Genomic DNA, 17620 nt, shown 5'->3' on the forward strand with positions numbered 1-17620 from the left:
CTTCAAATCTTTTTTTTATTTTTTTCAAATCTCTGTCTTATTTCTGCATTTGAAAACAAACACAACCTTTGACTATTATCACTGGTGTCCATAGCAACAACAGAAAATAACATTTTAATAACAAGAAAATAACAAGTGTTTTGTAAAAACTAAACAACAAAAAAAAAATGGCTCATGCTGCAGGGAATTCTGAAACTAATAGAAATGTCTTGTAACATTTAGTGTTTAAGAAAATATATCATGGGCCCTTATCATTTCACTTAAACTGTGCTTTAGTGGTGCATTCTACCAAACACATTTGCAAAATGTCTTTTTAGGGGGCCCTTGGGCTAACTGTGTTGGATTTTGTGATAAATCTAGATTTTTTAAAAATTTGAATGAATAATGTGATGGAAATCTGAAAATACTAGAGGCTAGAACACCAAATTTGTCTTTGTGTATTTTAATAGAGGCTTTCTGCAGAAAGGATCAACACAGAGAGTCACAGGGATCTGAGAGTGAAGATGCAGTCAAATGCAAGGATCTTATATAGGAGAACTAAGGTTGTCTCTCTGAGCCAGTTCAGACTGGTTCTGTAGCAGACATAAATTCAGTTCTTTGGAGAGTAAATAAGTGATAAAAAGGTCATAAAGGTTTCAGGTCATAAAAGTTCAGATCATAAACAGTTCAGGTCATAAAGGTATTTAGACAGATTATATATGTATTTAGACAGGTCTGCAAAAACGTACTTTTCAACTAGGTTTCAACCACACTTAGTTATTTTTCCACTACAATAAATATGTACATTAATTTCCAGATTTGTACTGATGTTGAGGATGTTTTATTTCATTCATGCCATTTGATAACGACATCACCCTGACATTGTTTATACCAAATGATGTGTCTAAATAAGATAGATATTGTGTCTAGTCAGTATCTTGCCCAAGGACACTTCGGCATAAGGAATTGGTAAACTGCCAGTTTTCTGGTTAGAGGACGACCCGCTCTACCCCCTGAGCCACAGCCTCTGAATGATGTTTGAATGTAACAATGAATTGTTCAAATTGACCTCTCCAACAATAAATTCTGAACAAATGCTGAAACTTCCCAATCCCCCTGCTCTGCACACACACACTGTAACCCACACGCTAACCTTTTTGTGACAGTTGGTGGCAAACAGTGTTGACAACCAGACTAATGAATGTTGACACCCATCGCTACGCTCACATTGTTGTCAGATATTTTTGCAGCCATCTGTGTGACGCTGCTGGTTTAATGAATAAAAGTGTTAGCGAGTTAAAAGTTGTAGCTATAGGAGAGATAATGCATAATGTGCAGTGTTTCTGTGTGGTTGGGTGTGACGGGAGTCTGGACCACATGGGACCCAAAGAAATGCAGCTCCATCGTACAGTGGCTATTATCCAAAGTCCCTTAGCACTTATTTTTCTTGAGCCTCCCATCTAAAACCATCAGGCCTCCCCTCCATCACAATTAGCTCATCAGCTCGCCTGCACCATTCAGTCATTTACAATGCACCCAGCGCTTTCACACATCACTTATTAGAATAAAGTGCCCAGGCATTCTTGTTTACTGTCACTCACTTTAATGTGTTTTGACACCGAAATCAAACATTGCGACTCCAACTGGACCACATGCAGCAAATTGTGATTACTCACAGCTCTGTTTTATTTTGCACACACTGTGCACATCATGACTCTAGCGATCCTCTTGTGATGGAGTCACACCCACCACAACGCCCGACAACATGTTGACATTTTGATCCATGAGTACTAAATAGTTATTACCACATTATGACATGGGTACTCAGTAGTCTTTACTGTGTTATTAAATGAGTATGAAGTAGTCATCGCTGCACTATTACATGAGTAGTCATCAGTCATCATTGCTGTATTGTCTGACATGATTACTCAGTAGTACTTACTTTGTCATTACAGGTGTACTCAGTTGTCATTACTACATTATTACCTGAGTCGTCAATAGTCATTACTACGTTAGTACACAAGGGTTCAACTGTCACTGCATATTATTACTTGAGTACACTGTAGTCACCATTATGTTTTAGATAAGCACTCAGTAGTTATCACTGCACTATTATATGAGTAGTCATTCATTATTAATACAATATATTATACTCCAAAGTATCCCTGATGGCTGTGCCGCCAGTGTATGAACGATGTGTGATAGAGAAAGTGTTGCACATAGATGCATGAATCTGTGTGTGAATGGGTAGATGGCAAAAACTGTACTGTAAAGCTTTGAGTGGTCATCAAGACTAGAATAGCGCAATATAAATACACAAATGATACACTTTTACTGGAGAACTCTTTACTATTATATTTTTACATAAGTAGGCCTACTCAGTAGTCGTCACTGCACTATTGCAGTACTCATGACTCATAAATTATTATCACTACATTATGAATTGAATAATTTACCACCTTGTTACATAAATACTATTAAATTAGTAACTCAGTAGTCATTATTATGTTTATTATTATCTCTATTATTATTACCTAGAAGTTGGGTGATGTCCGCAGTATGAGTTTGAGTATAACATCTTAGCCACAATAGTATTTAGGCTACAAATGCATATGAAAGCTATACAGATCTGTCAAGAATATATTTCAGAAGCATGACAAAATCTGGATGAAACTCTTTGTTTAGCCTCTTTATCGATGTAGCCTCCTTATACCCTAATCAATTTTAAATACTTCCCTCAGAGAGCTTGTCATCTGAGTGTTCTTTTGAGGAACTACACAGTTTCTAGTGTTTCTAGTGATGCTACTTTGCAGTGATTGATTTTATATGGTGATTCATCATGCTTTAACTTTGTGACACTTCTGTGATAATAGAATACACTACCACCATCAAATATCAAGTTTTGTCATCATAATATAGTGTTTAAAAAATTCTTATTTATCTCCATGAAAGATACATAGAGGCCCCCAAAAACAGTCACATACACATACAGTTAGAACCATGAATAACCAATCGCCTCGTTCTATTTGATCAAGGCAATCCTTAGCTCCTTATCTTCAGATAGAGGAATGGGTCTGGGGTATTCACAGTGCCCCTTTCATCAGAGGGAATCAGTCAGAATCAACTTCCTTGTCTTAGACAGGCTCACACTTTGATAGATCAAACATAAACACGCCTTGATCAGCGGATAACTAATCATTAAAAACCTGCTTCAAGACCAGCCCACTGCGACAGATGTTCCAAGTGTAAAATGCTCATAATCATTCAAGCCCAGTGATTTAGTGAAGGTTGAAGCGACTGCTGTGAAATCAAACTCATCATCAGAGCAATAACATCAATATCTGGCTGCACACTCATTTATGAGGGTTAATGAGAAAGAGACCAGTCATGATTCCGGCTTGCTGGGTCAGTATACAGCGTAAAATTGAAAACAGAGACCCTGTTAAGTGAATAAGACTTCTCTGGTTTGCAATAACAAATGATCAGAAGTGTTTAATGTGAATGTCTGTGTGTAAGGGCCCACAGGAGTCTTGAGGTCAGAGAGAAAACCTTGTGATGAACTATTCAGCTTGAACGAAGCTTGAATCAAGTTAGGTCAGCGAGCAGCGCTGCCTCTAAAGAAGTGAGACGTGTTCTTTGGTGTCGAAGACTTCCAGAATTATCTGAGACATTGCCTCATTTCTATATTGACTCATGTTGACTCAGGCAGTGACATATCCTGATCACTGCCGCTGTGGATTTAAGTGAGAGCATTATTTCAGCAAATCAGGATAAATCATGTCAAAGATTAAAAACATCTTCATACTTTGCCAAATATTTCTGAGCTTTTCACCAACACCCTTAATAATGCGACTAAATTAGAAGATACCTTTTATTTGAGCGTGCATAGGAAATGACATTGTATGCTTGTTCATATAATATGCCTGTAATTCTCTCTGATCTGCTGTCAATATGCCAGTAATGTCAATATAGATATTATAGTATACAAAACAATATTCAGACATATTACTGCGATAAAAATGTTTCCATCTACGCTGTCATTTTGTAGGAATTATCTGTTGCTGGAGGCTGCAGTTGAGTTTGGGACCTCAATCAGGCCCGTCACATTGATGTTGTTGATGAGACACTGAGAACGTATCAAGGTGACACAAAGCACTCATAGGGAAACCTTGGTCCATGCTAACAGTAATACTATTTTTATGTCTTTACACAGTGGTTATAAAAGCAGGCAGCAGATGGAAGATTGCCACACCTGCTAGTTTTCAGATATCTTTAGATGTCTGCACAGCATACAGTCCCCAGCAGATATTGAAAGCATAAGAGTTCCTATATTTGGAGTTGGGCCAGGTAGACAGCAGATTTCTCTCATTCCTATGTATAAAGGAGTTAAAAATGCGGGAACAGCTAAATTACTTTGCATGTCTTAACATTTCTGTATCTAAAGTATGTCCCCTAAACTGATGACCGAGACGAACAACTGCAATAAGTCCTTCAAGGATCATTTTTTTATTTTACCCAGTCTATTTCGAGAGCAGAGGCAGAGACTGTCATTCAGCAAGTCCTTGATATTAAGATGAAAAAAAATGACAGCGAGGAGAGGAGACTGAAGTGAGGGAGGAAGAAAAACACAAGCACATTCAAAGTCATGCTGAAGCCCTAATTGAGTTATGCAGATAGTGTATGTTGATGAGACAGAATTCTGAGATACTTTCCTGACGTCTCCAGAGGCTTGGAACAGGGCGATATAAACAGCATTAATGGAAGAAGATAAAAATGCTCACACTGCCTCAGCTCTCTGGCAGGGATTTGTTTACCCAATTTGAAAAGAAAGAAATCTATCATAAAAGCCCTAGTTGTTAACAGTCAGAATGGCTCTGGATCCTTTGTAGTGCATTTCCAAGATCTAAACATGGAGAATGTGCATCTATGGTTGATTTGACTACAAGGCTTGAGGATTGAACATTGAACCTCTGGGAGGTTTCTACATCTCAGGACAACAACAATTAAGAAGAGCCTGTTTTAGTACATTCAGTTAGAGGCATTGTCAAACATTTTGGGAAATGCACTTGCCTCTTGTATTATAAGATGTCAGCACCAGTAATTTTGTCTCTGTGTATCCAGTACAGAAACAAAGGGTAGAATTAGTTAAAAACTGCTGGCCTAGCTTCAGTAGACGTGAAACAGTCCGTCAGTTCTGTTGTTATGTCAGAATGAAATGATTGAAATCAGCAAACATTCATAGTCCCTGACTATGTGGTTTGGGGTAAGACATGTATTTAAAAAAGCACACCATTTACCATTTTCATGCTAGGGGTTTTCTCGTAAAGCAGTAGTAGTAATGCAGTCTGAACTGTTACAATCAGTCTAAATTACAATGCAATGACTTGTTCGATGGGTCTTTGTATTGATTTAATACCATTTGAGTATGAATGGAGGATTAATGCTGTATTAGGAAAGATCAGAAAATCTTAAACAATATGATGTGAGTTGGTGTGTGTTGAAAATGGTACAAAAAAGGAAATGATAATTCCAATAGGGAAGATGATGCACACTCTTATTTTGTGAATCTACTTGTGAGTTTTGTTGCACTACCAAGTATAGCCCTCTCTTTATTCTGTTTGTTCAGAAGTTGCATTGCACAACACCCTATTTTTAGAGATGGGGACGATATGCTTGTCCACCATTTCTCCTGATTGGTTCATCGGGGGAATCATACACTGAGACACACCGATAGCACATTTAGTCTTGCACATTTTCTTATTTCTATTTGTATCTCTGCATTGAATGTATGTGTGTAATAACACCTCCATGATGTTGCTCTTAACACAGTGATTGAGTTAGTTGCAGGAAGAATTAAAGAATGGGGGCGTGAGAGAACAACACGAGGTTTCGCTGTAGGTGATGCCTAGTGGTGTACAGATGACAGCAAAAAAAAAATCAGTGTTAAGAAAACAACAGGCTCCATACATGGTTCTAGTGGCACTGTTTAACTCTTGAAATGAGTTGATAAAGTGTCACAAATGAGAGGTAAGACAAAAACATCCGGACGAGCAACACACAGAAGACCACACTTATGCAGCAGATGCCTTCCAGCTGCTCAGAGATCCAATTCCTTAACTGCAATATCTGTGCAAGACTTCAACGCTATCACTGCATTCCAAAGCAGTTACCAAGGGAGACTGATTGAGGAGGAAAACATATGGTCATATTGACAACACAGCTAAAAACACACAAAAAACCCACTGCTGATAGGCACCTTAAGATGTTTACTGTACTCTCAGATCTCTGTGGATGTAAGCATTGTATATGTAAAGCTTTTTATTGGTCCTGCTGCCACCATATTCGGGATCCAGTTGTATGGTGGACATGAGCACAAGGTGAGAATGGTAAAGTCAAAAGATGTGTGTAGGTGTTCTGCATGTGACTGAAAGAAAAGAGACTCTTCTATATTCAATTTTAACCAATGCAGAATTGATTTTGACAGTTAATTGAAGGGTGGGCTTATCTTGAAGCTGCTTTGTCTGCTGTATTTTTTCCCACAGCAGTCATCATCTGCATACAGCATTAGCTCCCGCTACCTGAACATAAAACAGGGCCCAGCGAGAGATAAGCTGGCTGTTTTACTGCCACCTCACCAGAGAGAGAGAAAACTTTTCTCCAGCAGAGGAAGTAAAATTAGCATTTAAATAGCAACACATATTCTATCATCTAACTTGATTTGATGCAACAGCAGCTGACACACAGTAAAAAAAAAAAATCAAGACAAGGACAAGGGAGAGAAGGGGAGAGAAAACCTTAAATAGCAAAATATACACCGATTTTTTTTCTCCTGATGTCTAAGACAGTAGGTTGCCTATCAAATGAAAGCTTAACTGTGACAGCATGTCTGGCTAGTTACAGCTGCTAATAACAGAGTTTAAGCTGAAATGCATAGCTTTCAATGCTAACAGATGGCAGCTAGAAAAAAACAAAACAGACCCCATAGGTCGTCTGTGCAAGCAGCTAATTATGACCCACATTTTATTTTTAGGAGACCTCTAGTGACTGTGGTAATTATGCTGGCAGCTAAGGAGGAAATTAGGTGAGGTACTATCAAGAACAACAGAGTCTGTATCACGCCCTGGCCACATGGCTGCAGTTGCGCAGTTGAACGGCTTGATTTTCATTTCTGCACAAATGTTAACAGACCAGAGCTGCCACACCGGCTGCGTTTCAGCAGATGTTCAGAACCGCGGAAGCCACGCTGCTCTTTTAGAGATTGAAGGTCTCGCCGATTTCTTCCGCGCATGGTTCACAGCAAAATAGACAGAAAATGATCTTTCTAAACAGTTTCAATGTCTATCTGTCAATTAAATTTCACAAATGTAAATATTTGCAACACTTCCTGTAACCTGCCCGTGTCAAAATAAAAGCACTCCAGCATTTTTTGTTGACTGAATCGATTAATTTGTTTTTAAAGGTTTTTATTGTGAAATATTTGCAGCAACTGAAGATGCACTGCTTCATATTGTATGGTACTGGTATTCATTTGCGTACACAGGACTACTTTTGTACAAGGAAATACTATAGCTGTACCAAAAACCTCAGAAAGCCTGTGGTTACATTAAAGGTTAACGCAAAGAACTTCACGGGACGGGCAGTAGTCTCTCTCTCTCTCTCTCTCTCTCTCTCTCTCTCTCTCTCTCTCACAGATTTATGGCCATTTTTAAGGCGAACCCTGTGTAAAAACATAGCGCTGGCAGTAGTAACCTTTAGATGATCTGGTCTATGAAGAATGTTCTATTGTATTACAATTACAATGACAACATCATCAATATCCACAGTCTTAAGTTTTTGAATGATGATGATTTTATTAGTGGTATGGCACAATGTCTGTTGAACTTTCCATTTTAGGTGTGAAAATAGATTGTTCATCTGTCCCCTCCAATTGGCCTGTGTAATGGTTCCTATAGGAAAATCAGAAACCACTCATACACCCATCTGTGTTAAGGGTTGGGTGTATTTAGGAGTATTTGGTCAAGATAAAAGGACAATGAAGGGCCAATGGTTTAAAGAAAATACCATCGACTGCTGTAAAGAGAGGAAATGCAAACACACTCTGCACACCCAACTATTCATCCAAACCCCTTTTGTAGGTCTATGTGGAAGGAAACATGCGTTTTGAAAAGGGGTAAACGAGGTTAGTCTCGACACAATGCAGTATTCTAGTATTCAGTATTCAAAGGTTAATGAAACAAGATAAATGAATGCAGACTTGTTTACCGATTCTTGATTGGAGAAAGCATCATACGACTGAGACTGTATAATTTCATCAGTTAATTGATCTGCAGAATTAAGTTGACAATTCTTATAATAAATTAATACAAGCTGAACTGTTTTGGTCCCAGTATCTGTAATCTGATGATTTCCTGCTTATCCCATTTTTACATTATCATATTATTAATTACATGTAATTTGGTTTTGGAATATAGATTGAAAAATCGTTCATTTTGTTTTCTGAGAATTTTGTTCAGAATTGCGTGTCATTTCTTTATAGACAGATGATGATGATGATGATGATAACAATGTTTGTGATTAGTGTGTACATTCAGAATTTACTCAAAATTTTAAATCTGAGTTGAGGGAGGGGGGATGTGTAGAATTGATTCCACTTGGACCAGAAGGTGATGGGATTAATGTCGACATTTGGAATGGTTTGACACTGCACAGAATCCAACATCTGAAAAGAAAGAGTTTCCAGAATTACTTTCATAACTGCACTCTGACATGTCAGACTAAAACTGCCAGGTTTGTCCTTAGGTAAGACAAATCTCCTCTCAATGTGTTCCCCTCACATATCTATGTTTTCTCTTTTTTTCTTCTCAATGAATACACTTAATCATGACTTCAGCACTGGTGCAGAATTATTCATGAGCTATTGATATGAGAGCGCTGAGCCATTAATCAGATAGTAGTAACTGCCACAGATGAGGCCAGTGCCTATTAAAATGTATGTCCTTTTAATTTGACCGTGTGGTGCTGGCAAAGTGCAGCATACATGCCTCATAATAGTCTGTCATTTACATTCCCTGGAATGGGCTGAGCCAAAGAGAATGTGTAGCAGTGATGGTGATCAAGTCCAGCAATGCAGCACATTGTCTCATGTTTACTGAACATGATCCAGAGTTTGCTGACTAGAGATAATAATTGATCCTTTACCAAGGGCAACAATACTGCATGCTGTGCCACACCTCATCTGATTGGATCGCTGATTGGATGGTGCACACTTGGGTTTTGTATTGACAAAGGACTTTACTTCATGTACTCAAATTTTATTCGCAAATTCCAAACACAATCAATATTTTTGACAAATAAGCTAATTGTTGGCATTTACAAATACACCAATCAGCCACAATATTAAAGCCAGTAACTGGTTGTAATGTAATGGATGATCAGTATTTATCAGTGGGCTGTTTTGAAAAAGTAACCATTAGTAATGTGATGATATACCTTGAATTGAAATGAAAATTGAGAAAGGCTCATACAATATTCCTGCACCATTAACAAATTTAATGAAAAAGCCGCTGGTAGTCAGGACCACATGACTGATTTGAGTGTGAAAGTATCTCAGTCATGATCCGTTTTGAGGTCTGAGGCTGAACACTTTCACATATTGAAACAGGGAGCACATTACATTGTTGCAGCAGAATACAATGTTAAGTCTCCAATGAGTCCATGTACTGCAACCCTGCTCAGCATTTTTACATGTTACTCAAAGTTGAGTGGTGAATCTCAAATGTTCAAATATTTCACACCTGAATCATGTTCTATGAATTGTCCTTTAACCTTTATACTTAACTTAAAATGTCAAACAAAGGACGATGTCTCTTCAGTTAAACATTGCACACTTGTGGATTTGGTCTATAATGTTTTTTTTGCGTATTAAGTGTAACAGGAGATGAAGAAAACTATTGAAAGGAAGAGATGTTCTACATTTTGCTGATTTTATAAATCTATACACTGTATCTGTCTGGTCAAATAAACCATAAAGAAATATATTTACTCAGACCATTGAAATAAACAAGTAAGATATAGACAAACGCAACAAAATGGAGAGGTCTTTAGTCATCACTTGTCACATGAGGAACCAACAGAAAAGCCCAGTGATGACCTTATGCCCGGGCCACACTGGAGCAGTGTACGCTCACGCAGCTACACTTCCTAGGTGAGCAGCATTGCTCTTCCAGAGAGTCGGGGTCTCGCCTATTTCCTCCACATCCTGCATGCAGTTCTCAGGAAACTAGACATAACAAAAGATGATCTTTAACCACAGTTTCAGTGTTTATTTATGTTATCTATTTAACAAACATAAATATTTGAAACCATTCCTGTACTGTTTCAACGTGAAAGCACTCCGGCATTTATGTTGACTGAATCCATTCATTTAAAAAAAAAAAAAATGAATCCATTCGTTTATTTTGAAATGATTACATTAATTTGTTTTAACCAGGTTATCATTGTTTAGCAGGACTGGAAGATGCATGGCTTCATACTGTAGTGTTCTGGTTTGTGGTTGAGTGCATAGGCCTACTTGTTGAAGGAAATAATAATAATAATCGTACCAGAAACCTCACATCGCAGCTCCGCAGCAGACTCACTCCCTTTGTGAACAACACACGCCAGCGACACAAGTTGTTAAGCGTTGCACTTACACCTAGTGTGGCACAGGCGTGATAAAGAATTTTGATTATAAAAGAACAATGGTCAATGGGAAAAGTGCAAATCAGACCAATGGTGTAAATGTATTACAACCCCAGCTTTTCCACTCATTGTTACACCAACTGTAGCAAACTGCAAAACTGTAAAATGTTCCACTAAGGGTGGTGCTAAAAGAAAGTGCTATGTGTTATTGCAAACAAAAGGACACGTAGCCTTCACAGCTTGGAGGTGCTCAGTGACTTTTTAATCTGTTCATTTGATCAAGAGATACTTTGTGCAAAGTTTACATTTTGGCCTGAGAACGCTTGTGTTATATGGGTTCTCTACTGCAGTGAAGCTCACAGACCATGTTTGATTCAGTGGAAAAGGTGATCAGTCAAAGCACAGGCAACCTCCAGGGGCTCCTGCTGTTCTAACAAACAGCCTAGTACCTGGGAGCCATAAGGCAACAAGCCAGACAGAGTTCCCACCCCAGCTGATGTGTGAACACACCAGACACATCATGCAGGCAGAAGATGTAGTCTAGGTACAGTTGCTGGGATTTGCCAATCTGCTGAGAAAACATTTAAAACTGGCTTCTCACTGTATCTGGGGGGTTGACGTGAGACAATGAGCATCAAGACAACCAGTGGTGTGAAGAGAAGCCAGATGTGTCAGTGCTGAGTGCACTGTGGATCATACTTGACACATCTCTCTCTCACTCTTCTTCATTTTCCAGACGGTTTGGGCGCCCAAACCAGACAGAGCGGCTGAATAGTGTAGGGATGTCACTATTCTGTTAGAGCGCTGATGGATATGTCGAGTGAAAAGCATCTGTCGGTTTAATGTGATGCCTTCTGACATGGAAACAAAGGACAGGGTCTGCGTTTACCCCTTAGATACCAGTGGCTACTGGTCTGATTCATGTTGTGTCTGTGTGTGTATCTGTATGTGTACTCTTGGCTGGCATGTGTGTATGTCTCTGTGTGAATGTGGGTTCATCTGTCGGTCATGTGAGTGCTGAACCTTCATTCAGGTCATTGTGATTGAGAGACATCACTTTGGTTAGTTCTCACATTTTACTACAGCATGGTGAGTATTTATATCTGAAGTAGGGCTGTGTGGTATTTGTAAGACTACAAACAATAAAATATTAAGTTTTCCGAAACCTATATTTCAAATTAATGTTGTAATTTACTGTCTGAATATGGACATTACTGGAAAACCTATTTCTTAACGAATAATAATGAGACACGTTTTCAGTACAAGTCAATCAATGATTTGGGGCTGGAAGCAACAATGGTATTTTTCTCAAGTAATGAGATTAACATACTTCATGTAAAAAAAATAATCTTAAAAACCAAAAGATATTTGATGTTGACAAGTGCAGTGCTCGTTCTACAGATGCCTGTTGGCTTGGCCTCAAACACTTCTTACAATTTTGATCGGTCTAAAGCATTAAGCAACAAGAGGAACTTTGTGCTTTTACTTTGAAGACAAATTGTCAAACAGGAAGCGATTCTATGAATGTTGCTGTCATTATTCAATTTAAAATAATCAAAATGGTCCGTTGGCATTTTGATCTGAGGTTTGACCTAGTTGTCGAACCTTGCTTTAGTTTATCTGAGGACATGGAGTGAGACATGTTCAACACTCCACAGACTGGAGGCCCACTGCCCCACCCCCACTGACTGCTGGAGGGCGCTGGCCGTTGTTTATTCAATTTGAATTAATATTAAAGGTATCCTGATATGATAGAGCCTCTGTGCTTTTTGATACTTTATGTAAAACGGAGCAATAAGTGCAGAAGGTGAAACCATGAGATTTTTGACACTTTAATTGTGCATGATAAATTGTTTAATTTATTGATTTAATTCAAAGATAAGATGACTGTGAAGATTTGATTTAGACAAGGTCTGAACATAACACGTGTGCGGGTGAATCTGTTTGTCAGTGCCGGGATGTGTTGTCTCCATAAGTGGAATTTGTTCACCCATGTCTGTGCACACAAAGAAGTGCCATTTGTTTTCCACCAGGCACTGCAAACACTCCATCACCACAGAGAGGCATCTCTCAGTGGACCCAGCCCACATGCTCTGCAACACAGGCAATCTGTTTAGCTAGACAAGGCACGGCGGTGTATGTGTTCGTGCACACGGGTGTGTCCATGTTTTCACACCTATATGTCTGAGAAAGTAATGTGAATGTGAATCACCACAGCCAACCTATCTACAAATCTATCAACAAATCTACAAGACACCACTTTCCTATACTGAACTGTTTTCCCAAATATATTGTGGTGGCACTGTATCACTGGCTAGATAACATTCAGCTTTTTGTTACTTTGAATGTAGAGGTGAATTACCTAATGTATTAATGTCAGCAAAGTTGTCAGGAGGGCGGATGGGCGGTTCACATCCACTGGTGTGCCTATAGTCGAAGCAACAGCAGCACTTTGGTCTGTTGTCAGTGCGAACTTAACTTAACCAAGAATTTTGAAAAGTCTGAACAAAACAATGATACACTTAATATAATAAATACAAATAATAAAGCTGGAGTCACAAAGTGTAGATTGTACTGTGAGATCAGACAAATAACACATCTGTGAACATCGCACTGATTCAATATTCAATATCGACATTTGGGACTAAATGAACAATATATTCTCACTTCAGTCACGTCTGCCTCTCTTGTAAACTTTCTTCTTTGGACAGCCTGTTTTTTTTTACAAATTCATCTTTACTCACTGTCCCTTATTTCCTTTGTGTGTTTCCCACCGGTTTTTTGTTGTAGCTGTGTCTCGTTTGTAGTCCTCAGTGTATTTATACCAGTGGCTGCTGGTTAAAACAGGGAGCTGGGGCACCGCCCCCTAAAACACCCTGGTTAAAAAATGCCTATTTAAACATGTTAAACATCTCTCAATAAGATAATAATAGTTTACTTGTACAATGCTCCTGGTAGACTGTAAGCGCCTGTGAGCATTCAATATAAGTTCTTCTCAAATTGTATTTGGTTAACTTTTGTCTAAATACATTTACCTCCTTGTGTGGGCCGGCCAAATGGTTGTCCTGAAACGTTTGGCAACCACGTGACCTGAGGCTGCTAATTGGTTGTTGCAGATTAGAATATGCAGAATAAGTATTGTGATCGGTCGACCCTCAACGCCCTCTCATGTACATCAGCCATCACTGAGTTATTTCCGTCACAAGGTGACTGGCTTCAGGGGAACTGCGGCAACTATGGCGTTTTCTTTACAAAAACAACAAGGAGAAAAGAAGAGGATAAAGGAGCTTGGACCGACCCGATTTACAGATTCAGCAGCAAGTGATCGAGGACGAGCTTACACCGGGGCTCCTCCCGCTCTTGTTATGAGAAACAGAGGTGACGAACTTGATGTGGTGTAAGTAATGTATTTTATTGCTTTCCCTGTTTGCTGTTTCAAAGTGTCCGCACAGAGGTACTGTGGACAACAACGTGGGTGAGAGACCGAAAACATCTCTTTGAAAAAAGTCATTTAGACCCCCCCCACACACACAAACATTTTTTTTACAAAATAAAATATAAATTGTATCACATTACATTTACATTTCATTTAGCTGACGCTTTCATCCAATATCACCAGCCGAGCCTGATTTATACTCTTGAATCTCATGTTTTTCATATTGCAAGGCACTGAAATTCTGCCTGCCCTTGCTTGTTGGGAATGCTCTTGCTGGTTTTGGACTTCTGCATATCTCAACTACCTGAAACAGAATCAGATTTATTGTTTCATTCATATCCCTAATAATTCCACAAATATCTGTCTGTCTTCCTGTCTGTTTGTCTTCCTCTCTGTCTGTCTGTCTAAATCTATGGAATGTATATACATTCGTTCATCATATCAGCTTCACACTTGACATGTGAATTATTAATGGCCCAGAGATGTGCAGTACCAAATGTGGACATGTGATACTGTGCTGGAAATGGATCTAAAATACATTCAATATTAATGAAATTGGAATAAACAGGTGACCCTCTGTTGCAGTCAGTGTGCCTTCTGTCTGCGAACAAAGTTGAGCATTGTTTTGTCTAACAACTGTTGTTGTCCTGCCAGATTATCTTGATTTTCCTATTTTTTTTTTTATCATATCGGTTTAACACAGACATTTTAAACAAGATTGGCAACAAAATATAACAACATGGAATCAATTTCTCTTTAGCTAGTTTAACTTAAAAAAAAACATTAACTACAAAATCTTCACTGCAGATAAACCAGGTAGGATGAACACACAGTTTTCTTACTTCTCTCTGCACCATAGACTAATTACAGAAAGCTCTGCACACAACATACAGCACTAAAAGAATAAAAAGTGACACTCACTAAGGAAGGACTCACTAATGACGAAGGAATTATTTTCCAGAACATTAACATAGGAGAAGAGAACAGCCTATTCCACACAGGGTATTAGGCTTCTAATATAAACTCCACAAACATGGGAGCGAAATGTTGTTCACCACAGATTATTTACACTTTTAGAAAATATAAGAGTATTAAAAGCCCAAGATGCAGAATGTGCGGATGCCTTTATTTTTTATATTTCTATTTTTGCACATTTGCTTTGTAATTATGAATTTGTATGAATATATTCATAATATATATATTTAGGATTTCCCATCATAAATATTTGTTAAATTGAGTTTACACTGTAAGGAAAAGTGCAATAATAATAAATAAATTAAACAGATCTGCTGTATTTATTTTGGATATATATTGTATACATAAACATATTTATTGACTCAGATTGGTGTGCCCAAGCAGCACCATGATTCACCTTTCATTTTCAAGGATGCATTGTGATCTCCCATTTGGATCATTTCTCATCACCAGCTGCATTGAATAGTCCTGTTGAAAACAGTTGCATGACTCATATAATATTTTACATTTGTATCTAATTTTGTAAAAGTGATGATAGTATGAACATGACCTACAGGGTTTGTATTCCACCAGAAAGGAAAGAAAATATATATATAATATATATATTTTTCTGTTGTTTTTTTATATTTGAAGAAGTGGTCACCCTTTACCTCAATTGTATAGGATTTAGCTGCAACACTGTTTACCCAACATAACAGTAAGAAAATAAGTGATACTTGACACGGTGGTCTACTCCTGTAATAAATTATTTTACATCCTGAGGTGGTGGGTTAGGGTTAGGGTTACATACAAAAATACATGAATCTAGGATGTCTCAACAATTAATTACCTGTTTAACAGAAAACTAGTGACTTCAGAATTGGACTGAAACTCTTTGTATCTCAGTAGTTTTCCTTCTTGGAGACAACACACGTTTCTGTCATCATGTCCCGTTTCATTTCACCTCGTTGGGTTTTTGCTTTTTTGATGAAGTCTGTGCGCACTCCCTTGTTTTTTTGTGTTATCCTCCATTCAACGTCATTTCCGTTAGCAAACAGACATTTCATGACAACCTCCTGGTCCAACTTCTTCTTCTACGTTTTTTAATGGTTCTTTTTCATCTGTTGAATTTATGCTGCTTCTTCACTTTACAAACGTAAGAAGCCACCTCTAGCCGGTTTGTCCGCTTCGGGCGTCTGTCGCAATATGCAACATGTGGCGATGTGTTGTGGGAGCAAGACACGTGGTCATGTAGATATTTGATAATATATAAAGCTCATTACACCAAAACAAAAACACTAAAATGTATATTTTAGGCTCACTACACAGTTAGTATAACTTAGAAATGAGAATTGTATCCCCTTTCTGCCTTTAAACTAAAACTACAAAAACTCCTCTGTCTATAAGCACCTGGTTTAATAGAGCTACATTCAAAGAAAATATGAACGGGGTAGAAATTACATTTCCTATATTTGCTATTGGCTGTTACCAATGAGTTGTATAAAAAAGTACTTTCTAAGAGACAAGTTCCCTGTTGAGTAAGAATGAAGTGAAATCCAGCACCACTTGATGGAATTTCTGCACTGTGTTGATCTGTGAATATTTTGACATGTAAAACAGCATAGAGTGGAGAACAGTATCATTTTGAATTCCTTTTTATGTACATAAAATCATGATCAGTTGAATTCAAACAGGCCTTATAAGTATATTGCTACAAAAAAATCACAACAAAAAAATTGTTTAAAATTGTCTTTCAAAAAGTAAACCATAACTTAGATGGGAGCGATTCATTTTGTGAAATCCATCACATGTTACCCACTGCTATGAAGTACAGTGTATGTGCTCTGTAGTAAATTGGCTGAAAATGGATAAAAACCACAGTTGTCTGTAAAGGAGGAATCAGGGGGAAACACAAGGGCTTTAACAACATGACAGAGTTCATCCAGACAGCAGCTCCAGCAACATGACGAGTTCACACATGAAGCCTGCTCACCACTCTCAGCTCCACTTAGATCATCTGCTGTCTTCTCTTCACCTGCCAAGTGGATGACAGTTCTCAGCGGACCCGCTTTAACAAGGAGGGCCTCGGGCCCCGGAGGGGGAAGAAAATAAGGGATTCCAACAGATTGCAAGTGGACCCCATGGGAAACAGCAGCAGTCTGCTTTCTTCTCCCCACAGTATTTACCAGCCTCAGTGTGTAACTCTATCTGGACTGTGACGTTCCAACAAAGTTACAAGTCAAGACAAGTCTCGAGTCCAATGGGAGAAGATGGTTGGAGGGCTCTGTGATTAAGTTTGTGCTTCTTTATCACCTTGGGCAAGGTTGGATAAAATAAGGAAAGAAAGCACACACACACACACACACACACACACACACACACACACACACACACACACACAGGAGAAGTTAAAAAAAAACCTGTTTTCCCAAGAGTAATCAATTAATTGTGGGAAAGTTGCCAGCAATTACTGATCAAAGGAGGAAGTGAATTGCAGTCCTTAAGCTTTGAAGAAGTTTAATAAGTCACCTACATGCCTAACCGTCTAGTCTGCTTATCATTTTAATTTGA

General features: G+C 38.4%; 1 protein-coding gene across 1 annotated transcript in view; it reads left to right on the plus strand.

Moving 5' to 3' along the window:
* Positions 1 to 17620, plus strand: part of LOC117761284 — a 66090-nt gene that overhangs the window by 36453 nt on the left and 12017 nt on the right. The gene's annotated exons all lie outside the window — the stretch shown is intronic.

This window comes from Hippoglossus hippoglossus, chromosome 5 (assembly GCF_009819705.1).
Source record: "Hippoglossus hippoglossus isolate fHipHip1 chromosome 5, fHipHip1.pri, whole genome shotgun sequence".
Classification (NCBI taxonomy): Eukaryota; Metazoa; Chordata; class Actinopteri; order Pleuronectiformes; family Pleuronectidae; genus Hippoglossus; species Hippoglossus hippoglossus.